Source organism: Equus quagga, chromosome 6 (assembly GCF_021613505.1).
Source record: "Equus quagga isolate Etosha38 chromosome 6, UCLA_HA_Equagga_1.0, whole genome shotgun sequence".
Taxonomy (NCBI): Eukaryota; Metazoa; Chordata; class Mammalia; order Perissodactyla; family Equidae; genus Equus; species Equus quagga.
The window spans coordinates 48,173,998-48,201,841 of NC_060272.1; positions in this window are offsets into that span (position 1 = coordinate 48,173,998).

Below are 27,844 nucleotides of genomic sequence, written 5' to 3' on the forward strand. Positions count from 1 at the left end.
GCATCGGCCAGGGCTGTGTTATCATCTGGGGTTCATCTAAGCTCCTTCAAGTTGTTGGCAGAATTCCCTTCCTTGGAATCATGAAATTGAGGTCCAAAGTTTTTTTGCTGCCTATAAGTCAGGATTTGCTCTCAGCTCCTAGAAGCCACTCTTGGCTCCTAGCCATGTGGTATTCTCACAGCGTGGGAGCTTACTTCTTCAAAGTCAGCAGGCAAATCTTTCTCCAGTCAGCCATGGAGTCTTGCATGACATAATGCAGTCATAGCAGTTAGCACACTGCCACCTTTCTCATATAATGTGGCCTAATCAAGGGAGCTTCTATGTTCACAATATCTGTCCATGCTGAAGGGGAGAGTATTAGATAAAGCCCTCCATGGGGTTGGAAACTTGGAGTCCATCTTAAAAATTATGGCTTCCATACATTACAAGAGGCATTAACTAGTCTGAGCTTCTTGGATAAACTGGAAAATTATTAAAGATTTTCAGACAAGGAGGTGGGATGATGATATTTATTCAGAAATATCTCATCGACCGCTATGTATAAAACTGGCTGCAGTGCAACAAGACAAAGCAATGACGCCAGGTAGAAGCCTACTCCAACTGTGAGATGATGGTTTGGCTCAGGCTAGGGTGATACTAGACAGAATAAAGAAAATCGTACCAATATCAGAAGCAGTTATCTGTAGAATTTTTTAAAAAAGGGCATTTATTGGTTTGAGGAAAAATAAATTAAGGGGAAATTAATAACCAAGGATGTGCCCAGGTTTCTGGCTTGGGTATTGGAACGTTGGAAGACAAGAGAGGAATAGAGAGAAGTGTCATGAATACAGGCTTTAAAAATATATATATTTATTTTTATTGAAATTTACATGCTAGATAAGTGTTGGGTTATTCTGAACAATTTGGCTTTTTAGAAGTTGCTTGCTTTTTTTCCCCTCAGTGCCCTTTATTTCTTCATGTGGACTCAAGTTGTCATCTGGTGTCATTTCCTTTAAGCCTAAAGGAGGCGGTAGCCTGGTGGCATAGTGGTTAAGTTCGAATGCTCTGCTTCAGTGGCCTGGGGTTCATACGTTCGAATCCCAGCTGTGGACCTAGCACAGCTCATTAGGACATGCTATGGCAGCATCCCACATAAAGTAGAGGGAGATTATCACAGATGTTGGCTCAGAGACAATCTTCCTCCAGCAAAAAGAGGAAGATGGGCAACAGGTGTTAGCTCAGGACCAATCTTCTTCACAACAAGAGAAAAAAAAATTGAGGGCCAGCCCAGTGTCATAGCAGTTAAGTTCATGCACTCTGCTTTGGTGACCTGGGGTTTGCTGGTTCAGATCCTGGATGGGGACCATGTTGTGGCAGGTGTCCCACATATAAAATAGAGGAAGATGGGCACAAATGTTAGCTCAGGGCCAATCTTCCTCAGCAAAAAGAGGAATATTTGCAGCAAATGTTAGCTCAGGGCTAATCTTCCTCAAAAAAAAAAAAAAGGGCACGCCTAAAGGAGTAGGAGTTTCTTTACCTTAAGGTAGGTCTGCTAGTATCAAATTCTCTCAGTCTTTTATTATTTTTAGACACTTCATTGTGGTATTGTTGAGCTACAAAAAGCTGTGCATATTTACTGTATACAACTTGATGAGTTTGGATATAAGTACACACTTGTGAAACCATCACCACAATCCATGGCATAAAAATATCGATCTTTATTTACATTGGGATGTCATTATTTTGTGTAATTTTGAAGGAAAATTTGATGGATATAGAATTCTTGGTTGACAGGTTTTTTTCTGCATCACTTTGAATGGGCAATCTGACTGCCTTTTGGCCTCCATTGTTCCTCATGTAAAATTAGCTGTTAGTTGTATTGGTGTTCCGCAGTACTAGATGAGCCATTTTTCACTCTCAGTCTCCAAGATTTCCTCTCTGCCTTTGTGTTTTAAAAGTTTCACTACGATATTTGGAGATGTGGATATCTTTTTGTCTATCCTACTTTGAATTCATTTAACTGATTGGGTATGTATACAGGCATGCCTCAAAGATGCTGTGAGTTCAGTTTCAGACCATCGCAATGAAGCAGATATTGCAATACAAGGAGTCACACAAATTTTTTGGTTTCTCAGTGCATATAAAAGTTATGCTTATACTACATTGTAGTCTATTAAGTATGCAACAGCATTATGTCTAAAAAAACAATCCACGTATCTTTTTTTTTCTTTTTGGTGGGGAAGATTGGCCCTGAGCTGACATCTGTTGCCAATCTTCCTCTTTTTTTCTTTCCTCCCCAAAGCCCCAGTATGTAGTTGTATATACTACTTGTAGGTCATTCTAGTTCTTCTATGTGGGATGCTGCCACAGCATGGCTTGAGCACGTGCACAGGTCTGCACCTAGGATCCCACCTGGTGAACCCTGTGCTGCCAAAGTGGAGTGTGTGAACTTAACCATTTGGCCGCAGGGTCAGCCCTCTATACATCTTAATTTAAAAAAAACTTTATTGCTAAAAAATGCTAACCATCTTCTGAGTCTTCAGTTATTTGTAATCTTTTTGCTGGTGGCTGGTCTTGTAAAAAATAGAATGCCTATAAAGTTCAACAAAACAAGCTAGGTCTGTGTTAACAATATTTCGTCAAATGTGGGACGTTTTCAGTCATTATTTCTTCAGATAAATTTTCTCACCCTTTCTTTTCTTTCCTCCTGGTACTCCCTGTGTGCATGTTGCTATGTTTCGTAGTGTCTCACAAATTTCTGTGGCTATGCTTATTTTTCTTCATTACTTCAGATATTGTAATTTTTAGTGCTAGGATTTTTCTTTGCTTTTGTTTTTATAATATTTCTCTCTTTATTGATATTCACTATTTTATGAGTTGTTGTTGTCCCACTTTCCTTAATTTTTAAACTTGGTTTACTTTAGTTTTTTAAATATATTTATAATAGCTACTTTGAAGCTATTTTCTGTGAAGTCCAGAATTTGAGCTTCTTGGATACAGCCTATGACTTCTTTTTTGCCTGAATACGGCTCACTTTCCTTTAATACGTCTGATCATTTTCTGTTGAAAACTGGATATTTAGATAATATATTGTAGCAAATCTGTCTACTTATTCTTCTCCTAGTGGTTATGGTTGACGCTTTTGAGTGTTTTGTTGTTAGTTTGATAACTTGCCTGGCATAACCCTGTGGAATCTATTCCTCTGGCAATGTGCAGCTGCTGATGTCTCCATTCAGTTTTTTTTTTAATTCTTGTTTTTTTTTTTATTTTTAACCCTGCAGTTCTAAGTGTCACTCTGTGCCAATATGACTTAGTGGTAAGACCAATTCTTCCCTAACTTTTACTTTCAACTAGACTCTCCCATGTCTGCTTTGCATGTCCAGAAGTCCTCATATTCAGCCACATATATGAGGATGGGAAGGGTCCTCTCCAGTCTCCACTGAGCATGTGTACATTCTTCCAGATGGACAAGCATATGTGGGACCTTATTATGGCTATCAATTTCCCAGATAACTCTGTTAAAATCTGGCGTGTCAGTTTTTCACTTGCCCTGTCTAAGATCAACTCTTCAGGCTAGTTGCATTGGCCTGTCTCATTTGTTCGCCATTAAGATCACTCTTGTTTATGACAACATCCATGGAAAAGAAGTTTTTCTTCTCTCCATTCTAAATCAAGTCAACTCCCTGTAGTAACAAATTTCAGTGTTCTTAACCAAGAGCCAATATTTTTCTTAAATAAATACTTCTCAATTTGTTGAATGACTTCAGTCAATTTTCAGTGTTCTAAAATGGTTGGTTTTGACAATTTGTCCAGTTTTACTTTCGTTTTTGTAAAGAGAATTTGTTGAACTCACCACTTCATCATTCCTGAAATTGGTAAATAAAGTTTTTAAAATGACTTTGAGGTACCATTGTAACACTCAAAATCCAAGCCCAGTGAAGTAGATATAGAAGTACGGTATTCAAGGCTGAGCCAAATGTAAAGTTTAGTGCTCTTTAAAGTAAGATGAGTGGCTTAACTAAGTAAGAACCATGAGGAATATTAACATTTAGGGGGTGGATTAAGAAAGAGAAGCCTGTACAAGCAACTGAAAGAGGGAAGTCAGATTGTTAAAAGGAAATTCAGGAGTGGGCATTTTCCAGGTAACCAAGAGAATGTAGTTTTCTGTTGTAGCTGGGAAATCAACAGTATCAATACTGCAGAGTTGTCCGTCAATCAGTGAAAGACTGATACAATGCATTAGGATTCTTGTAGAGTCTCCAGTTGTGGAAGAGGTGTGGGAGAGTCAAAGAAGTGGAAATAAAATATATCAGCTTATCATGGAATTTGACTGAAAAGAGAAAAGAGCTAGAGATGGAGGGATCAATGGAGATTGCTAGTTTAGTTTTCAGAGAGGAGAGAAGGAAACATTAATCCTGATGGGAAGGAAAAACTATAGAATTAGGATTAATAACACAAAAAAGATCTCAACATCCTTTCTTTCTAACAAAGCAATTTTGAGTATCCTTCTTGTTCCTGTTACTTATTCAGAGAAACAGACGTCTCTATACCCCGCAGAGCTCACAAACCCCAATGCTAGTGATCCAATTGATTTGTATGTTTTAGTAGCACCTGCTCCATCACCTATCTCCCTTTTTAAAAGTATTTTCTGTCTTTATTTCTTCCACTTCCCATTGTGTTGTTTGGCTAATGATGCTATCACTTAAGAAAACAACAAAACTATACTTCCTCTCCAAAATGTATTGAGTAAAGTCCAAATTCCAGAGACAGCCATTCAATTACCTTTCTACTGTCTCATATAACTACTTTTCTAGCTTATCTTTCTCAATATCCACAGAGATGTTCTCAAACTAGGTAAAATGGACCCTTCACCCTCACTGGATAGCAAATATTTCTTCATCTTAACTCATCTTATTCCATCTGGCACACATGTCTTTTACTGCTCTTTCCACCATTTCCAATGACCACAATGGCACTACTTTCTCAGGATCTACCTCAGATGTGGTCTCCTTTATGAAATTTTCCATGCTCCTTCCTCACTCTTTTCACTGACAAAGCGAGAAGTAGTCTTATTTTTTTATTAAATTCTTCAGCAAATTGGGAGCCCGATGTTATTTTTTTAATCTTTTTACATAGTGCTTCTGTGACACTTTTGGAGGTGCTTGTCTTTAAGCATTATTACCTCATAACTCCTTTAGGGCAGAGGCAACAAAATTGTTAATTTATTGTCCTTACAACAACCATCGCAAAACAAGGCACGTCAAAGGTCCTAACAACTCTTTGGAACTAAATAAATGGATGAATGGATGCATGCCCAACATAGGGCAAAAGCCAACTGGTGCTTTAATTAGAATATCACAATAAAAGTTTGGAGGGAGGACTGGCCTGGTGGCATAGTGGTTAAGTTCGTGTGCTCCACTTCAGCAGCCCAGGGTTCACAGGTTCGGATCCTGCGTGTGAACTTATATACCACTCAGCAAGCCATGCTGTGATAGCATCCCACATAAAAAATAGAAGGCACAGATGTCAGCTCAGGGACCATCTTCCTCATCACAAAAAGAAATAGTTTGGAGGGAGATGTGAATTGGATTAGATATTATTCTTACTTTCAAATTGTGTATATACATATTACATATATTTAAATGTCATGTATTTTATATATAATGCACATATATATACACACATGCACACATACATATATATATTATGTCTGTAAACTGCCTATATATAAATATATACATATACATGTATCATATACATATATGCTTGCATATCTATAGCAAATATAAAGAGCAAATGGATAGTAAATATGACACAATTTTAACAAGGTTAAACAATACACATGATAGGTTTACTAGTGATTATTTTATTTTAAACTCTTCCATAAACTTAAAATTTTTCATGTCAACTTTGAAAAAAATAGTCTTTAATCTACTTATACTTTAGCTATATTCTTGTTTGGGTTGAGATTTTAGAATAATTAATTATTGGGTGACTAATAATGATGAGTTTCTATTCTTAATAGACAACCTTGGTAATGGCACCTTATTATAATTACGAACTACTAACAATCATTTAAATCATTGCTGAGAAATATTGGAGTGTATTAGTTAATGTGGAGGGAAAAGCAAACCCTACTTTCTAGTGTATATAGAAGGTACATATTTAGGGGCAACATGGCCTTTTAGACACTGCTGTGAAGTTATTGTCTTCCTTTATCAGAAGACTGAATATATGCCTAAAAAAATCACTTCTTTTTTTCTTCTTTTTTTATACTATTTAAAATACATTTTCAGTATCATATAGAGTTGCTTGGATCAGAATACATTCTCTTGATATTTCAACCCCACCACTGAGCTAAAATTGCTTCCGGGATTTTTAATTTTTTTATTTTATTGTGGCAAGCACACAACGTGAGATCTACCCTCTTAACAGATTTTTAAGTTTAAAATACAATATTGTTAACTGTAGGCACGATGTTGTACAGCAGATCTCTAAAACTTATTCATCTTGCATAAATAAAAATTTATAGCTATTGATTAGCAGCTCCCTTTTCCCCTATTCACCCATCCTCTAGTAACCAGCGTTCTGCTATCTGCATCTATGATTTTGGCTGTTCTAGATGCCTCATTCAAGTGGAATCACTCAATATTTATCCTGCTGTGACTATCTTATTTCACTTGGCATAATGTCCTCAAGTTTCATCCATGTTGTTGCATATTGCAAGATCTCCTCCTTTTTAAAGGCTGAATAGTAACCCATTGTATGTATATATCACATTTTCTTTATCTTTAAGTCTGCCCATGGACATTTAGGTTGTTTCCACATTGGCTGTTGTAAGTAATTCTGCAATGAATATAGGATGGGAACATCTCTTTGAGATCCCGATTACAATTCTTTTGTATAAATATCCAAAAGTGGTATTGATGGATAAAAAAATCATAAAATCATATGGAACCACAAAAGATCTCAAATAATCAAAACAATCTTGAGAAAGAAGAACAAAACGGAGGCATCATACTTCCTGATTTCAAACTATAATGCAAAACCATAGTAATAAAAGCACTATGGTACTGACATTAAAGACAGACACAGACCAATGGCAAAGAATTGAGAGCCCAGAAATAAGCCTACACATATACAATCAACTACCATGTGACAAGAAAGCCAAGAGTACTCAATGGGGGAAGGGTAGTCTCTTCAATAAATGTTGTTGGGAAAATTGGATATACATAGGCAAAAAAATGAAATTGCATCTCTATCTTATTCTACTCACAAAAATTAACTCCAAATGTATCGAAGACAATTTAAGACCCCAAACCATAAAACTCCTAGAAGGAAACAGGGAAAATTCTCCTTGACATTGGTCCTGGCAATGAGTTTTTGGAATATGACATCAAAAGCAAAAATCAACAAGTGGTACTTAATCAAACTAAAAAGCTTCTGCACAGCAAAGGAAATTGTCAAGAAAATGAAAAGGCAACCTACAGAATGGGAGAAAATATTTTCAAATCATTCTGACAAATGGTTAACATCCAATTGGGCCGGTCCTGTGGCTGAGTGGTTAAGTTCGCGTGCTCCACTGTAGGTGGCCCAGTGTTTCATCAGTTCGAATCCTGGGTGCGGACATGGCACCACTCATTGAGCCACGCTGAGGCAGTGTCCCACATGCCACAACTTGAAGGACCCACAACTGAGAATATACAACTATGTACCAGGGGGCTTTGGGGAGAAAAAGGAAATCTTTAAAAAAAAAAAAGGTTAACATCCAAAATATATAAAGAGTTCATAAAACTCAATAGCAAAAACAGACAATCTAATCAAAGATGGACAAAGGACCTGAATAAACATCTTTAAGGTTATTAGGCCTGTTAGAATGGCTATTATCAATAAAAGAAGAGAGAACAAGTGCTGGCGAGGATATGGAGGAAATACCTTTGTGCACTGTTAGTAGAAATGTAAATTAGTACAGCCTCTATGGAAAACAGTGATTTCTCAAAATGTTAAAAATAGAACTATCCTATGGTCCAGCAATTCTGGCTATATAACTGAAGAAAAGAAATCAAGAAATATTTGCACCTCCATGTTGATTGCAGCATTATGCACAATAAGCAAGACATGGAAAAAACCTAAGTGTTCATCAACAGATGAAAAGATAAAGAAAATGTGGTATATATACACAATGGAATATTATTCAGCCATAAAAAAGAAGGAAATTCTGCCATTTTTGACAACATGGATGAACCTTGAATGCTAAGCAAAATAAGTCAGACTGAGACTGACTGTACTCTTAAATACTATATGATCTCACTTACGTGGAATCTAAAAAAGTCAAACTAATCAAAACACAGAGTAGTAGATAAACTTCCAGTTATAAGAGGAATCATTTCTGGGGATCTAATGCATAGCATGGTGACTATAGTTAATACTACTGTCTTATAAGGTTGAAGGTTGCTAAGCGAGTAGATCTTAAATGGTCTCGCCATACACATACAAAAAAGATAATTATGTGACAGGATGGATATGTCAACTAACTTTATTTTGCAATATATACACATAATCAAATCATAATCAAATCATCACAGTGTATACCTTAATTTTACATTTGCTGTATGTCAACTACAATAGGCCCTCCGTATCCGTCGATGTAGAATCCTTTATGTAGATGCAGAATACTAACAGACTTGAGTATCCATGGATTTTGGTATCAGTGGGGGTTCCTGGAACCAAACCCCTGTGGATGCCAGAGGGCCCACTGTATATCTCAATAAAGCTGGGAAAGGGAAACAATGTGCTAAGGACTTGAACAGACATTTCTACAAAGAAGACATACAAATGGCCAACAGGTATATGAAAAGATGCTTAACGTCACTAATCGGTAGGGATATGCAAATCAAAGTTACAATGAGGTATCATTTCAACCTGTCTTGATAGCTATTATCAAAGAAAATGAAAGACAAGTGTTGGAAAAGATGCGGAGAAAAGGGAACCTTTGTACACGGTTGGTGGGAATGTAAATTGGTGCAGCTACTACAGGAAATAATATAGAGGTTCCTCAAAACATTAAAAATAGAACCATCGTATGATCTTTTTCTCTTTTTATTGCTGATAATACATCTCTTAGTTTGGTAATGTTTCAATTATTATTAATTATTTTCTATATTGAAAACTTTTTTCACTAAATTAGCTAATACTAAAAAAACTCCTTGGATTAATAGGCAAAACTATCTATTTTTATTTATTATCTACTATGTTACTCTCTAATTAACCATAGTCAGGTTCTAAAAAATGACTTACTGTTTTGAGACAGAGATCCCTCTGTTCTTATTGAATTATTCTAGTCAAGACTTTGGTATCAAGAGTTTTGAGTCAAACTTTGACATTTCAAGTGTCTTTGCAATAGGATATCATCTGTAAAATAAGAACTGTTTCATTGCTACTATATTTACTGGTTCCTCACCTGGTATGCTTCCTTCTGTAATTACATATGTTATCATAGGAAAACATTAACTGAGCTTAACTTTCATATATGTTTGTGAAATCCAAACACGTATTAACAACAAGCAAAGGACTATCATTTAATCAAAACCGATTCGAGCAAATAATAATGCAGTAGTAATAACCAAAACATATATTCATCGAATTTTCTATAGATCCACATAAATGCTGTGAATTGGTGGTCACATCACAGTCAATTGGAGAGCATCAGGAAAATGTCAGAATAATTAGGACTATAAGAAAAACAGAAGTATATTTAGCATGGAGTTAGTAGAAGACATTTCAAGAAGCAGAAATAGCAAACAACTATTCAGAACTTTCAAAGTTCAAATTAAGGGGCTGGCCCTGTGGCCTAGTGGTTGAGTTCAGAGTCCTCCACTTTGGCAGCCCAGGTTCAGTTGGTCCGGGTTCAGTACCCAGGTGTGGACCTACACTACTCATCAGTGGCCATACTGTGGCAGTGACCCACAGACAAAATAGAGGAAGGTTGGCACAGATGTTAGCTCATGGTGAATCTTCCTCAAGCAAAAAGAGGAAGGTTGGCACCAGATGTTAGCTCAGGGTGAATCTTAGTAAAAAAAAGTTTAAATTAAGGATAAGTTTGAGAAAGATAGGAAAGTCATTAGTTTTCTGGAATAGTCACAAGTTCTCACTCCTTTTCTGCAATGAAAAACATGTTTTTCTTTCTATTATATGTATAAGAAAATTGAGAGATATTGCCATGTGTGGCTCCGAATATTCCTTTATCCTACAAAAGATCTGAGAAAAGAATCCTTTACTTGGACATTGTTAGAATACATTTACCTTTAACACATGTTTCCCATGGTTCTTGACTGCTTTTTAACAGCATTGTTTTGTGATTGGGAAAGATCCTGAAATCAAGGCTGAGTTATGGCATCTCATTGAAAGCCTTGCGTGACCCACTTACCTTGACCTTCCCCAGGCTGGCTCGGGTGACAAGCCTTTCATCTCCATAATAGAACACATATTACCATAAACCTCAGAATATTGTATGTAAATTATGACATGTCTCTGTGCCCATTGCTCCCCGCGTGAACTCTGCCGGAGAGTGCTCATTTATGTCTCTATCTCTAGTATTGACCTAAGTGCTGAAGTGTGTTTGGCATGAATTTTCCTTCCTCAGGAAGTAGAATAGTTTATTCATTCATCTATTCAAAAACCTTGATTTTGTGACTGTTATTGTCAGAGACTAGTTAGGTAAATAGCATAGTTTGCCATTGACTTTCAATATTTTATGGTTTTTGCTTTTGTTAATCTCTGATTCAGAAATCAGAAGACTCAAAGTAAAAAACTTAAAATTGCCCTTAATAATAGTAGAAAGTTGGGCAAGTTAATTAATTATTGTCTTAATTTCCCCATCTATAATATAAAATGATAATTCCCACGTCAAAATGTTGTTGTGAGGACCAAAACAGTTACCATAAAAATGGATTGCAAAGTGACAATTATCATATAAGTACTAGGGATTGTTATGGACTGAATGTTTGCGCCCCACCATGCCCCCAACAAATTCATGCATTGAAGACTTATTCCCCCAGTAGGATGTGTTTGGAGGTGGGGCCTTTGGAGTTAATTCGGTTTAGATGAGGTCCCTAGAATGGAGTCCTCAACATGGCCTAGTGCCCTTTAAAGAAGAGACTAGACTTATGTTAGAAGGCATATTTATTTCCTTTTGCGGCAGTAACAAATTACCACAAACTTAGTGGCTTAAAACACAAATTTATGATCTTATAGTTTTGGGGGGTCAGAAGTCCTAAAATCAAGGTGTTAGCAGGGCATGTTCCTTCCGGAGGCTCTGGGGGAGAAGCCTTTTCCTTGCTTTTTCCACTTTCTAGAGGCCACTTGCATTCCTTGGCTCATGGTCGCCATCCTCCACCCTCAAAACCAGCATGCAGCATCTTCAAATCTCTTTCTCTCTCTGACCTTTGCTTCCATTGTCACATCTTTACCCACTCTGACACTCCTGCCTCCCTCTTATAAGCACCCTAGTGATTACATTGGACTCACCTGGATAATCCAGTAGACTCTGCCCATCTCAAGGACCTTAACTTCATCACATCTGTGAAGTCCCTTTTACCACGTAAGGTAACCTATTCAAAGATTCTGAAGATTAGGATGCCAACATCTTTGGGGGCTATTATTCTGCCTACCACAGAAGGTTAAAAAAAAAATAGGAGAACAGAGCAAGGGAATTCTAGAGTGCGGTAACAAACAAGTTTTGTCCATTCTACCTTCCAAATACCTCTGGAACCCCTCCGAGCCCTTCACCCTACTGCAGCTCTCTCCCTTCGATCGCCAGAGCCTCCCTAAGGGGCTCCATTCACAGTGACCTCCTCCTCATCTAGGATCTCCTTCGCTTACCTGACATGAGAAGCACCTGGAGGATCGGAGTCTATGCTTCTGATTGTTATGATTCAATAAGTTTGGGAAATACCTAGTAACTAATCCATTCTCCACATAAGCCAGAGGGAGGTTTATATATAAAGATCTGATAGTGACTCCCCTCAAACCTATCAGTAGCTCCCCATCCCTTTTAGAGTAAAGACAAATCTCCTTAACACAATCGTAAGGTCTTGCCTTTTGATCTGGCCTCTACCTGTATCTTCAGTTTCATCGCTTATATTCTTTTCTTTGGCATCAACCTGATTAGCTTTCTTCCAGTCCTGCACTGGCCTTGTGCCCTGCTGCCACAGGGCTTTTGCCTATGCTATTCCTTCTGCTGGGAAGCTCTGCCCCTTCTTATCACCCTGTGAGCTTTTATTCATCCTCCACCCTAAAGAGCCTTCTCTGACCTCTCTGACTATATCAAAGGCCTCTGTTATTAGCTCTCCTAGAAATATGTCTTTCTCTCTTATTAAAAAAACAAACAAACAAACAAACAAAAAAAGAGACTAGACAGCTAGCTCACTCTCTCTCCACCATGTGAGAACACAGCAGGATGGCTAAGCCAAGAAGAATATTCTCACCAGAAACTGAATCAGCCAGCACCCTGATCTTGGACTTCCCAGCCCTCAGAACTGTGAGAAATAAGTGCTATTGTTTAAGGCACTCACTTCATGGCATTTCCTTATGGCGGCCGAAGGCAGGTGCAGCTACCTGGCGTGCTGTGTGTGCACCTCTGTGATACTGTCAACATCACAAATTGTCTGTGTTGAAGTCTCTGTTTACTTAAGGAGCTGTTTAATTGCTTTAGTTTTATTTGTTTGCATAGTTTTGCAACACTTTCATTGTTTTGGTTTTAATCTCTACGACCAGGAAAAGACAGTGCTACATGGATCTGTAAGAATATCTACTTTCCAATATATACAGAATTTATCACCTTAAACTCATTCATTTGTTTTTAAAGAAGGTGTCTTTCTCAGAGCATAAAGTAAAGAGCAGCACATAGTATTTACCTGGAGTGATTTTTCTTTAATTTAAAGCTCAGATTTAGAAATATCCCATTACAGAATATTGAATGCAAAAGACCCTGGTTGACAAGCAAAAACATGTATTTTATTCAGGAAAAAATTCTTCTGAAGGCTTGATTTTTTTTCATTCTGTTGTTGTGGTTGCCTAGAAACCAGTACTAGGATCATGATTTAAAGGAGTACAATTTTATGTCTTTTTTTCACCCTAATGCAGAAAAAGGACTGCATTGAATATCACTCAAAATTAAGAGCATCTCATTAGAACATTGTGATTGTTCCCTCTGGGTGGCCACGCAGGCAGACCCACTGCTGGTTGACTTTAAAACTAGGGATATAGACTCTTATTAATTGGCCAGAAGTGGGTAGCCAATTTCCTGCCTCCTTCTAAACTGGGATTGACCCTCTTACATGACCCTCTTATATCCTTTGGCCCCCAGTCTCAGAAGTTTTGAGCACTGTAGACCTGGGAGTTCGACAGTTTTGTAGACTCTTTCTTTGCAACTTCAACCTATGTGTTGAGCTGCCTCAGATGATTTTTAAAGTAGTTTTTTTAGTAACAAAGAAAAATGATATAAGCATTGTGAGGTCAATGCAGTGAAAGATGTACATCATTTAATTTATTCTTCCCTATATACCTAACTTCTTATCAAAGAACTAAGGATATATTGCCTGGAAAACTCTGAAGTCCAAATGTGCTATTTGTGAAAAGCTAAACGTAATAACATTGATAACAGCTCTACAGAGGATGCACCATCCGGATTTATGTGAAGCCCACGTGATCTGCCATTTAGTTCTATTGTGTTCAAGTACTTTTTCTTCCCTTTTCAGATGATACCAGAGATGAAATTTAACCAGACTTCAGCTCTCTCCCCGAGGAAAGAACAATTTGTATTTAAAATGAACTGCGGGTGCTGAGGGACTGGATCGGTGGGGCCCTGATTTGCTAGTTAGGAAGGTGTGTTTCAAATCAAATGGGACTTGATAAAGCCATTTGACAAAGAGAGAGATTAGCATTAAATCCAAATGTAAACAGCTTGGGCTAAGAGTAAGACTGAGTGGGGGCAGAAGGGAGCTGATTAGTAATTCAGATTTTATCTTGGCTGAAAAGAGACTGATAGCGAGAGTCCTGGCAATCTTCACCTTTTGTTGACCATCTGTACTGTGAGTTCCCCAGCAGAGAGCCAGTTTATTTGGAGACAGGAGAGCAGAAGGGCATAGCTTCTCATACGAGAGAGAAACCAAAAGCCACGCTAAACACCATCAATTAAAATGCATTAGTCCTGGAGGAGCTGCCCATTAGAGGGTTGAGCTTGCACAGATGCTGCTGCTGCACGCATGACACCCGTAATGAGGTATCACAAGTAGGAGGACTTCACACGCTATTTAGCAAAAACATTGCACTGTTTTTGCATAAACTTTTGCCATATCTTTAATTGCAGTGGGTTTCACCAATATCGGTCAAAAGAAATATTGCCATTTTATAACAGCCAGGACTGTTGCTTTCTAATTAGGTTTAAGACACATAACAAAATAGATGAGATTACCAAATAGAAGGGGGGAAAAGAGTACTATGCTATTATAAGTGCATTAGTTATGATAAATGTCTATACTTAGTCAAGAAAAATTAAAGCCCAATTTATTCTTATACATTTTCATGTTCTCTGTCATTGCTGACTGATGGCTTGTCTTTTGAGTGCATCTGTAATGCTTTAAAATAAATAAAACAGGACTTGAATCTGCATCTCAATTGCTGCAGTATATTTTCAGGAGTTCTGTAACTTGTGTTAGAGGAATTTTTTTCCCTGTTTAAGAAACTGTCTCTCTTTTTCTCATTCTTAGCTTCTCGCTCTCAATTTTTCTCTGTCTCGCTCTAATCTAGCACTCTTTTCACAAAATCCCAAGGAAAAACAATAAAATGATTCTAACTGATATGGAATGTCAACTGGGCTACCCAGCATGGAATACTGGAAACAGGTGCCCTGTGGACTAGTGTCACTTTTCTAACTGAGAAACATCATACATACAAAAGACTCTTTTCTTCCTTCTGTCTTGATGTCTCATGGAAAGGTAGAGTCCTCCCCCAACCCCTGAAACTAGGGCTCTATAAATACAAATTTGACAGTAGCGAACACCAACTACATGTCACTGCAAACCTCTCACGGGAACAGGGTGTGCAGCATGTAGATTAATAGAAAAGGCAGATTAAACAAATCATTCGAGCACCCGCGATGCTTCCTTCCCGCTCCCCACACCTCTTCTTTGTAAGAGCTCTGTATATCACCCTCATCAGAACAATCTGGCCAAGCCCCTGTAGCTCCCAGGAAGAGCATCACGGTAAGGAAACGGGAATCAATGGCGAAAGCTTCAAGAGGACAATCAGGCAGTCCCCAGGCCAGTGAGGAGGCAAGGAAAATAACAGCCTGGAAAGCTTGACAAGCTCGAGTCAGATGCTGCTTCAGGACTCCTGTTGCTTGGCGTCTGCAGCCTGAAATAAGAACATTGTTCTTAGGGGATGGCCACGGCCCTGCTGTCTTCATTTAGGATGCATAAAGCTGCCCAAGATAGAGGTCCAGAGTGAGTTAGAGAGTACATTTCATAGAGAAACGAGAACCAGACCACTGGGAAGACTAAAAATAAAATAAAATAAAATACCTCAGACTCTGCGGGTGTATGTGCATATAGATATGAGTGTGTCTATGTCTGTGTGTTGGGACCCATTGATGAGCTGTGGGTAATCAATACTCTAGCAGCCTTGCATAGAGCTTTTTAGCTACTAGTCCAGGAAAGGAAAAAGAAAGTAAGTGGGATATCCAGTCAAAAGATAAATATGTTTGATAATTTTATTTTTGTTATCTTTTGCGTTCCTAAGTAAAATAACATTTTTTTAAATACTGTTTTAAAAGTCTTTGTATTTTGAGTCTATTTTCAGAAATTAAGGTATCAAGAAATTAAGATATTAAGCTTTATAACTTTTCTAATATATATAGTTATGTATAATATATATATAATCTTCAAAAATACTCTAAATGTAATTCTACTAATTAGATGTCTAATAAAAAGATCACAAATGATGTTTCAAGGTTTCTTATTGCAATCTATGAATACAGAATAGAAATAGAACTGGCAATCTAATTGCTTTGAATACAAACATCATATTATTTCATCGGCTTGGTATTTGCATAAAATGATTGGTCCTCTCACCAGTTGAAAGAAGCTATCAGCACGAAAGAAACAATTAAAAGTATTTCTGATCCTATGAGGCACAGGCTAGTAAAACTACTCCCTCTTGGGAGGAAAGTGCTTGTCCATATGCGGTAAATTATCTCTCCTAGGGAGCCAAATGATGATAATGATTTTCAGAGGCCAAGTAATAATTCAGCGACGAGTAAAATTTTTCCATGGCGAGTATGAGTTTAGAGTATTTATAGATTCCCCTGAGCCCTTCACATTAGAAATATAGCAAATGGCCCAATAATTTGATATTTCTGAATCTAAATGCATTTACACAACATGTAGCGGGTTATTAGAGATCACAGCAGTATTTATGACATGAGTTTGCTGGCTCTGTAGGTGTGCATGACAGAAGCTTGCTGACATCATTTAAAACTTTAAAATACAATATATTATAGTATGAACTACTCAATATTACACACCTACTCTCTCTCTCTGATAAGTGAGTAATTACACACATGTCCCTCTTCTGGGCACACCTAAAAAGCCTACCATCACTCAGTTAGAAACGTTGCCACTTGTCATAAAATATTTTCTTTTGTTGTCTGTCATGGAGTTAACTACAGTGGATGCTGAGGTGATAATGGAAGTGCATTTGTTTCCAGTGTTTTTTCCAGTTTCTTTCTTAGGGGTATTTATTATTGGATTAATCTCATTTTCAGGCCTTCCAAATAAATGTACAGATCTCTATAGGGTTGATGAGCACTCATGCTATGGGCAGTGGGTACTTCAAATGGGGGCCAATAGTGCATTTTCTCTGCCAGGATATTTAGTTCTGGTGCAGTCAGTGAAAAAGAAAACATAGCTGTGTCTTCAATAAAACTTAAGACACAGTCTTCCTTCAAAATTACACTTTGATTGAAGAGCAAAGGTTCAAAGCCAAAACAGCTAAAGATATAGGAGAGAAAATAGTCCACGTTCTCAAGTAATGAAAAATATATCAATTTATCACACACTGTATATTCTTCTAGTTTGACTTTCATTTTTTATAAAAGCAGAAGGAAATTGTAGATATCTTTCAAGGCAACTTAAGAAATTATTGCGAACTCAACTCAGGCACTGGTCCTGCATGTCAAATGGAAGAGAAAAAAGGGAACTGGATTTAAATAAGTAGTAACCAGCAAAAGTATTAATTTTCGTATTAAAACTATAGAAATGGGATAACATCATTATGAATCATTGTGGTCTTTCTTACTAGTTAATTAATTTCTTTCTTTCTAATTAATTTATTCCTTTTTGTGTACTTTGCAGGTCCTTTGTATAAAGGGATGAAAATCTAGTAGAGTTATCTTTTCTACTGGCCATACATTTAAAATCCAATAGCAGAAACTTAAATAAATGCCAGAATATTGAAAAGATTTGGACATTTTCTCTCAGCAGAAACCTGCTGTGATACCCTCTTTGCCGGTTTCTTTGTGATTTGCTCTGTTATGCTTCCACTAATTTGGGGAATATGAACTCACCATAGCCTTCATCTTATTTTCTCATTCTCTCCAAATAGCATTCTCTTGTCGTTCAGAAAAATCCCTTAACTAGATTATTTGCTCTATTAATTCAAGATGCTCTTCTGTCAGAGTAAGGAAGATGGAATGATATTACCAAATATTTAAAAAGTATTATAGAGCTATGATAACTGAAAGAGCTTGGTCTTGATATTGTGACACATGTAAATATAAAATTAATACAGGACAATTGAGGCATTTTAATTTAACAGAGACAATGGTAGCAACTCAAGAAATTATTTAGAGACAGTTGAAAAAGAAAAAGCCATTTAGAAAAAAAGAAAAAAGCCATTTAGAAAAAGAGTCAAGCCAGTTTCCTCACCTCACTTTGCATGAGTTTATAAAAATGCATGTGATTCAATGATGTAGAGGTGAAATAAACACAGAAAGAACCTCATTAGAATTAGTAGAGGAAAACATGAAAGATGTCTAATATCTATTATAAAGTGGGGGCAAAAGAGCAAGATGTAGAAAGAATGTAAGAATGTGCTTTTATCACACTGAATTATGTGACTATGTGTTTGTACACACATTAGATGTTTCTGAAAAGACCCAAAATGCTGTTGACATGGTTAACAATACTGAGCATCCCCCCAAAAAATAGTAAAAGAAATAGAAGTAGAGAAATGCTTTTCTCAATACGTTGCTTTGAAATTATTGAAATTCTACCCTAATGTGTAGATTTTTTATAATAAAACTTTAATACTAATTAAGGAAGAAAATTTATTCTACTTCAAAATTTCCTTCATGATGTTTTCCTTCCTCATATAACTTTTTCTGTTCAGTAGATTATCATAATGACACTAATATTCTCATTGCCTGTATATGTACTGTACAGTATTTTTTGTGAATTCAGTGTATTCCTCGAAAATATATACCAACCTCAGAGCAAACTCTGCCAAATTTTAAATACCTTGATAAACTTTGGTTTTTGAACATGCAATGTACAGAAATTAAACTGCCTCATCTTTCTTTGGACTTTCAAAAATGTTTACCCTATCAAACCTGTCATTGAAGACCTGTCATGTCTCCTCAAGGGCCCAGGTTATTTCACTGAATACAAGCATGTGCTTAATCTTAAGCTCATTGTTATGACATCCTTCCTATAGAAGGAGTCAAAAGGGAACTAAAAGCTCGTGACATAAGGCTCTCCTTTCCCAGCTCCAATTGCTCACTAGCAGGTGTGAAATGAGGTTATTGGCTACCTCCTTCTTTATTACTAAATAATCTCACCGCCATCATCTGCCATGAAATTCTTTAGGCCTATTAATGTGTTTTTTCCAATACCACCAAGCAATTCTCCAATTCTCAGCAGACACTGGGTAGGGCATCCTACAGTAACTAATTCTGGTACTATCTACCTGGAGATCCTACAGGTTAAGGGCTCAGTCCCACAAGATTGAACCCTGTGCCCAACTTCAGAGGCCAATCACAAGTCCAGCTTGTCACCTGTGCTTCTAACCTACCGACTGTAGATTGGAGGTTCCCGCAACTCCCTCCTTGGTTTGATTAATTTGCTAAAACAGGTCACAGAATTTGGAAAACTGTTTACTTCCATTTGCCATTTTATTATAGAGAATATTATGGGGGCCAGTCCAGTAGTGTAGTGGTTAAGTTTGCGTGGTCTGCTTCGGCGGCCCAGGATTCATGGGTTCGGATCCTGGGTGCGGACCTACACACTGTTCATCAAGCCATGCTGTGGTGGTGTCCTACATACAAAATAGAGGATGACTGGCACAAATGTTAGCTCAAGGACAGTCTTCTTCCCCAAAAAAAAAGAAAAAGAAGAAGAATATAGACTATTATAAAAGATACAAATGAAGAGCGAATGAAGAGGTATACAGAGTGAGGTCTGGAAGGGTCCCAAGCACAGGAGCTTCTGTCCCCATGGAACTGGGTTGTGCCATCCTGCTGACACGTGAATGTATTCACCAACCCGGAAGTTCATCAAATCTTGTTGTTCAAGAGTTTTTATATAGCTTATTCTGCAGTGGCCTTTCCCCTTCTGCAGTGGGGAGGTGGGGCTGAAAGTTCCAACCCTCTAAATCACTCAGTCTTTCTGGTGACCAGCCCCAACCTGAGTCTATCTTGGGGCATCACCCTAAGTCACCTCATTAGCATAAACTCAAAAGGGACTTCTTATGAATGACAGAAGACACTGCTGTCACTCAGGAAATTCCAAGGATTTGAGGAGCTTTGTGCTGGGAACCTGGGACAAAGCTCAAATATATTTTTTATTTTACCACACTCATTTTCCAAGATTTTTAAATTGATTACTGAAAGAAGTCCTAAACTTCACTTCCTCACATCCAGTTCTCCTGTTCTGTCCCCCTCTCTCATCGCTCTTCATCACCTTTTACTTTCCACTTTGCCCTCTGGAATGCAGAGTTCATTGTATATCTTCTTTGTGTCCTACATTCTTATCGTCTTCTCCAGAAGTTCCTTTTCCCTCTTGCTCTAATTGAAACCTGGTTGTTCTCTGAGGGCTCTGTTTCTCCTATGTCCTTCTCAACTGGAGGAACTCTCTCCACAATTTGTACTACTGGACTTAGCAGTGGTGTAAATGTCTCCATTACCTCTCATACCCTCGTCCAGATCTTCTCTGTCCTTCTTCCCTGAAGCTCCCAAGCTTTGACTTTCACATCACTAGACTATACAGCCAATAACCCATCTTTGTAACAGACCTCAAGTTTTGCCACCAATACTTTTCAAGTATTTCAGTTTTGGGCTCACTCTCTCCAACATTCCTCCTGACTTAATTCTTTGTCATTTCAATAATCACATAAACAATCCTGATACCAGGCAATGGGCTCACTCTGCTTGCCATGATCTTAGCCAGTTAATCACAATGAGTTAGAGATCTAGAAAGGAAGTTTAATTAGATTAGCTGGTTTATCTAGTCATCAGAAGACTGGTGACTAACGTCTCAAAAACCCATCTTCAAAATTTACAGAATCTTGAGGCAGTTCTATAAGGAAAATGGGCAGTGAGGAGGGAGCCCAGGGATGTTGTTCTCCAGACATGATGGGCTCCAGGCGTCACATTGTTCCAGTCTTCTGTCAGCTGTGATGTGTAGGGACCTGAAATTGGCCACCCCAAGATATGTCTCTTTGGCATCAGGATTATTTGAGGCTGATTGCTTTTGATAAACTGGGACAGGGAAGGAGGCTCTGAGGAATGGAACTTGCCCTTTGTTAGGACATATTTACATTTGTAAGGTAAATCTCTATCTGTAAAAGGTACCTCCCTCTCTGTACCAGGAAGAAGAAAGGAGATGACCTTCTCTCTAAAAACTCTTAATCAATACCAAAGGCAAGGACTTAAAATCTGCATTTTATTGTGCCTGTCTGGTAACCTCCTGTAGCTGACTTCCCTCCCCCTCCCAATGTTGGCATTTCTTTAAGGATTAAGCATCTTTCCTTAGGGAAGGAACTGCTTGCTGTGCTCACCTGTGACCGCCCAGCTCCAGACAATAGACTTGCCTCCTGCTATGCCCACCGAGATAGCAGACCACTACCTGCTGTGTCCATCAAGCACTGTGCCGACAGGGCAATCTTGTGACTATTGTGGGAGGGACATTTCAATCACATGTGAAACACCCCATTTTGGGGTATATAACCACTCTGTGCACCCCACTTCTTCGGTGCCCTTTCTTCCTTTGGGAAGAAAGGCCCCGGGCCATGGTTCCTCATAAAGCTTTGTTTAATTTTCTCTTGCTATTCTGTCTCATGTTAATTTAATTCGTTCTCCGGCCAGACGAACCCCCATTTGGGAAGGGGAAATGTCTTCCTCCCCTACAGATGGATACCTTGTAGGTGTGTTTCCCGCCTGTGGTCAGCCTGTTCCTAGAGATAAACTCATAGAATAAAGTTTTAATTTACCAAGGTATCAGGGAGTATATACATAAGTGGAGGCCATACACCAGGAGAGCATGTGAATTCTTTAAAGTATTGCAAAGCAGCGAGTAGTCATGATGAGGATTTTAGGCTGGTTATTTTTAAAAAAACTACAGATGAGAAGCAGGCTCTGAGGACTGGAATTTTGCTTGCCCTTTTGAGAGACATTTGCATTTGTGAAGGAAGGGGGGATGACCTTGTAGGGACCTGAAATTGGCCACCCCAAGATATGCCTCTTTGGCATCGGGATTGTTTGGGGCTCATTGCTTTTGATAAACTGGGACAGGGAAGGAGGCTCTGGGGAATGGAACTTGCCCTTGTTGGGACACATTTACATTTGTAAGGTAAATCTCTATCTGTAAAAGGTGCCTCCCTCTCTGTACCAGGAAGAAGAGAGATGACCTTATCCCTAGAAACTCTTAATGGGGAAGGCACGAACTTAAGTTGGTTGCTGTCTGGCAATCTCATGTAACTGATTTAGGGTGGTGGCTTCTGACCAATTTGATTCTTGTCTAAAAGTCATGGGATCACCCAACGACCAGACCTCACCTGCACTGATACCATTTTAACTTTTTTTCTGTTCTTTCCTTTGTCTTGTAAAGAAATGACTCACATACTCATGCCTTATAAAATTAGCCCTAACCCTCAACTCGGGGCAGCAGCAGGAGCTCTGACTGCCTGTGGGTCCTGTCCCCACGCACCAGCTCTGCCTGCCCATGGGTTCTGTCCCCATGCCAGCGGGGGCAGCAGAAGCAGTGGCAGCAGAAGCTCTGACTGCCCACGGACCCTGTCCCCATGCTATTCTATTCTCTAAATAAAAGAGCACTACTGCCAGATCTTGAGAGTCCAAGAAATCTTTCTTTCGACTCCTCAGCTCACCAACCCCGCATCAGTCACACAGAGGAGTGGCTGGGGCCATTAAGAAAGGAAGATGGCCTCACTTTTGCTCACTTACAATCCCACCTTAGCTCTGTAAGAGATTCTCAAGTGGTTGAACAACTATCCTCTGATGACTCTGTCCTCCGTACTGTTAGGCTGTTCATTTCCATGGTTATACCTAGACTGCATCATTACTAATAACTGTAACCCTTTCTTACTCTCAATTTTATTCACCCTATTCTAATAATCCTAGCCATTTTTCTTCCAGTTCACTTTCTCTTATCTTCAACCTCTAACAATCTTTGTCCTCTCTTGCCTTGCTATACTCAAGCTCCAACCAGGTTAAATCCAAATTTCTGTTAGCCCTGAGCTTGTACCTAAGCAGCTGAATGTGGCTGGAGAAAAAATACCTAATCATGCATACTGTTCTCACGTAAAATTCATGATTACTAATCTTAAGGGTCCTTAATCCTGCCAGACAAAAACCATACCTCCCCCTACTCCATATAGGCTCTCACTATCCTGGAAAACTAGTTCACACCTCTTTTCTTCTCCCAACTCCACCTCTCTACCACCCTTGTTATGCTCAGCTAATGAGCCTACCTATTGCATTAGGAAAATAAAGGAATCAGAAGAAAACTTCCACAGACTTCCTCCCTCCCCAACAACTAATCGTCTGTCATCCTCTGTATTCTGCCGTCCTCTAGTTTGATAGACAATGAAGATCCTTGTACTAAATCCCAGTCTTTCTCACATACTTAAGAACATAGCTCCTTCAATTTTCTTCTCTATTATATCAACACTTACTCCCTCTTTTTCAAGACAATCTCATCAAACCAAAGCAAGATACTCTTTCTCCTAATTTAAACAATAAAAACAACACAAAAGATTCTCCTTTGATGCCACTACCCACCACCCCCAGCCACTGCCTTACTTCTCTTCCTGTAAAACTTCTCAAAAAAAGCTGCCTATCTCTAATTCCTCTCATTACATTTCACATTCTTTTGTAAATCCAATTCAACAAGGGTTTCCTCAACACCTCTCCACAAAAAGTGATTTTATCAAGGTCATCAATTAAATCCAGCCTTCATCTTCTTGACCTCTCAGCACCATTTGACAAAATGGATCAGTCCTTCCTTTTGAAACTATGTAGCCGCCCCTGACACAGGAAGGGTTAATAATCACTGGAAAAAGCTTGTCAACAAACTGTGACCCGGAGGTGAGAAGGCCGGTTAGCCAATGATGGGTAAGACCCCCTGGGAGGGCAACCTAAGCCAGGCGGTGGCCGCCCGGGGGCACAGATGGAGAAACCATATCGATATCAGGAGCAGGAGGGACCGTTGCCTAAGAGACCTTGCCTGCTCCGAGATAAAAATATAGGAGCACAGCAATAACATGATAATATCAAAACAGAGGCCAAGGGAGGGATCCTTGAGAAATCACTAAGAATTCTTGGCATTCGCTAATTATTTCATCCAGAACACCTGTGTATGTTTAACAGGTGTAAGCTATGTATATATTGAAACGCTGGTTATAATAAACTCAGAGTGGCCATCAGCCCTCTCCGCATCTATCCTGATGTGTACATTGGATTGTGACACCGACAATCTATACATTGATAACTCAGAAATATATATCTCTCATCTGGACCTTGTTCTGAATTTCCTGAAACAGATTTGCCTATACAAATCTCCCATTTGGATGTCTAATAAGATATTTGAAAATTGTCCTGTCCAAAACTGAAGTCTTGATATTCCTCCCTGTATAAAACCAGCACTCTCTTTCTCAGTTGATGGCAACTCTGTCATCTTCTGAATGTACAGGCCAAAATCCATGGAATTATTCTCGACCCTTTTCAAATCATCAAGGCAACCACGCTCGTCCAACCACCATAATATCCTACCTGAATAATCTCCAAGACTCCTCCCTGAGCTCTGCCCTTTCTTCTCTGCCCCTCTTATACTGCATTATCAACATGGTAATTGGAATGATCTTATTAAAACATAGGTGAGATTTCAGTTTTCTTTTTAAAGCCTTGATTGGTTTCCCAATTCAATTGGAGTTCAAGCCAAAATCTTTACCGTGGCTTATAAAACCCTCCCCGCTCTGGTTACCACTTGATCTCTTCTCCCACTCAACTTCCTGCTGCTTACTAAGCTCCAATGGCCTCTTTGCTCTTGTCAGACCTACTCCTGCCTCAGGAACTTTTTCTTCTTGCTTTTTCTACCTGGAAATTTATTCTCCCGGATATTCACATGGCTCATTTGATCATCTCCTTTAATTCTTTGCTGAAGTATCACCTTCTTTCCGTGAGGTCTTCCTTGAAAAATCCATCTAAAATTTCAACACTCCACCTAGCTGACAGCTCTTATTTCAGTCCTCTGTTGTTTTTTCTCTTCAAATCACCTTATCTCATACATAATACATTTATTTATTTTTGTAGTGTCAGTTCCACCTTCCATACTATAAGGTAAAATATATGAAAGTAAAATAATTTTTCACCTCTGTCCCTCTTGTTGACGAGGTGGATGCCACTTCTTCTATAAGTATATTACTTTTTGTTGCCTACTAGATATAAGGAAGCAAATCTCTAATAGTGGACTTCTAGGCAGTGGGGACACAAATTTGAGGGGAGTTGGACCAGGTTAGTGTTACACCAAACTCTACATTAATTTGTACATTTACCTATGTTCCAGGCATGGAAGTTAGATGAGCTGTCTTAATCCTTTCTTCTGTAGAACACATGAGCTGTCACATTAGAAGAAAATAATTATAATCTTAAAAATTTGACAATAAGCTTCTCAAGGTGTAAGACTAAATCTTCATAAATTTAATTGCAAACTATCTAATGTATCTAATCACTCAATTAAGAGCTTTTATGTATCCCTTTTGATTACATTGATGCCCAAAGATGCTGGGAATATGCCTCTGAGGGTCTACTGAATCAATGATTTAAAAGGAACAAAAGGGTCCAATATATAAAAATTATGCCACCTCGAGTATGCAGTATGTCCTAAAGACTGTTTTCATTATTTAAAATTATTTTTCATCACCTGATTTTTAAAAATTATTTGTGGTTTTTAACCAAACTCTTATACGTTATTCATTAGAATATCTCAAATGACAACTCATTCATTGAAAAGAGTCAACTGTTTGGAGTTTGTAACTCATATGCTATTTAATAATCTTCTCTTTAATTAATTTTGGTTTTATTAATCCCTTGTTCTTTCAAATGAATGTTTGAAATCCCATTTAAAGTAAGCTTTCAAGTGATAATGTATTTGTCAAATAATCTCAAGCAATTTGTAAAATTTATATAGAGATGACCCTTTTATATATCCATAGAAGTTTAATAATCCTATAAACATAGTAACTGAATTTTGACAATGTGAGAAAGCTAAGCTTGGTTGGCTATTTTTAGCCAACGCAATGACTTAATTAAATCACTGTATAGTCAATGCAATTGATTGACTTGCTGTAGAACATAAATGGTTGAAAATAATGAACAGACAGGCTGGGGCCAAAATAAATATAAGGATGTATTTGTGTACGTGTGTGCCTGCACGCCCATGTGTCTGCATGCATGTGTATAACCTGCATAGACACAACTATGCAAAGACTTACGTGAAAAGATATATGTATCTGTATTAATTTATCTCAAAATTCCATCCTATGATTAGTCATATATTCTTTCAGTGATTCAAGATATGGCAAATGATTGATATCTATTCCCTCAGCTATTTTTTAGAAACGTTATGCCCTAATATAAACTGGATTGTCACCCATCAGATGTGCTTTGAATCTCACCTCCCCTGTTCCTGGCTGAAAAACACTACTTAAAATCCCGCTATCAGTGACTCATTATTTGAGTTAACACTTTTCCTCTGTTAAAATAAGAACATTCCTTGTGGAAGAGAAACATGTTCTGTAGTATTCAGCTATGAAGAAAATGAGTAAAAATATCTTGTATTTCTGTCTAATATCTCAATTTAGCAAAGGTCACTTTATCAATATTCTGAGCTTATGGCAAATACTAACGGAAAGCAGGATTTGTAGTTTTTGTAAGAGAGAGGCTAGAAAGTCACAGAACTGGGTCACTCTTTGTGGAAAATTGGTGTGGATGGGGCATGGCAGGAAGAGGGTGAGAGTGGCCAGGGGCGTGTGTAAGAGGACAAAGGGTCAGGGATGGTGGGTGGCAGTCAGATGTACAGTACAGACAGCTAGAAAGGCAGGTTATAAAGGTGGAGGAGAGGACACCAAAAGCCACTGTAGCATGTTTAATCTAGGGCTATCTCTGCGCGACTGCTTACCGTGACACTTATGGAAGTAATAAACATAATTATTAATATTATTTATGTTCTGCTACTCTCTCTGAGAAATTGGTAGATTTGAAAATGTCTTCTAGCAGGAAAACATAACCATTAGAAAAGCTAATTAAAATCTAGGATTTTTATTTGGCTTGAAACCTTCACAGGTGTCAATCTTTCTTAATTAAGAATACAGCGAAAAAAGCATCCATATTATTCTAAGCCATTTTGTGCACTGTGAAATTGCCTTCTCTTCTCAAGAAAATGTGAAGTCATTTCTTTTTCTTAACACATATCCTGAACATTTTAAATGGATATTTCCTCGAAGAGCTGCAAAATTCACAAAGGAATTCCTTGAAGTGTTTTCACTTTTGTAAACAGCAAACAAACAAAACAGCAAATCTATATATGTGTAAGTATGTGTGTGAGGAAAAATTAAATATATATGTATAAATATAAATTTAATATACATGTATATATAAATAAGAATTGGTTCTATATGAATATATTTAATATATGCATGTTAGGTATGTATTAATTTTCCCATTGAAATATTAGTTATTATTGGTGTTTTTCCAAGGAACTCAGATTACTTCATGCACATCTAATTAATCCTCAGTACTTCTTTAAGGTAAGTAATAAAGCACCGTTAGCTCCCTTTTTTTTTTTAAAGATTTTATTTTTTCCTTTTTCTCCCCAAAGCCCCCGGTACATAGTTGTGTATTCTTCGTTGTGGGTTCTTCTAGTTGTGGCATGCGGGACGCTGCCTCAGCGTGGTCTGATGAGCAGTGCCATGTCCGCGCCCACGATTCGAACCAACGAAACACTGGGCCGCCTGCAGCGGAGCGCGCGAACTTAACCACTCGGCCACGGGGCCAGCCCCTAGCTCCCTTTTCTTATGTTAAGGAAAAAGGCAATCAAATATATAACAACAGAACAAGCTCTTTTTTTGGTCACTCAAAAAAGGTACATTTTTATACAGCAAACATACAAAGTTCACAAAAATATAATGTGATAGAAATATTTGTTGCATGTTTGTGGGTATGTGTGTATACAGTTTGACAGACTTTCAGTACTCAAATACACCTACACAGTCAACTATAAATTGTTGTAGCTCTTTC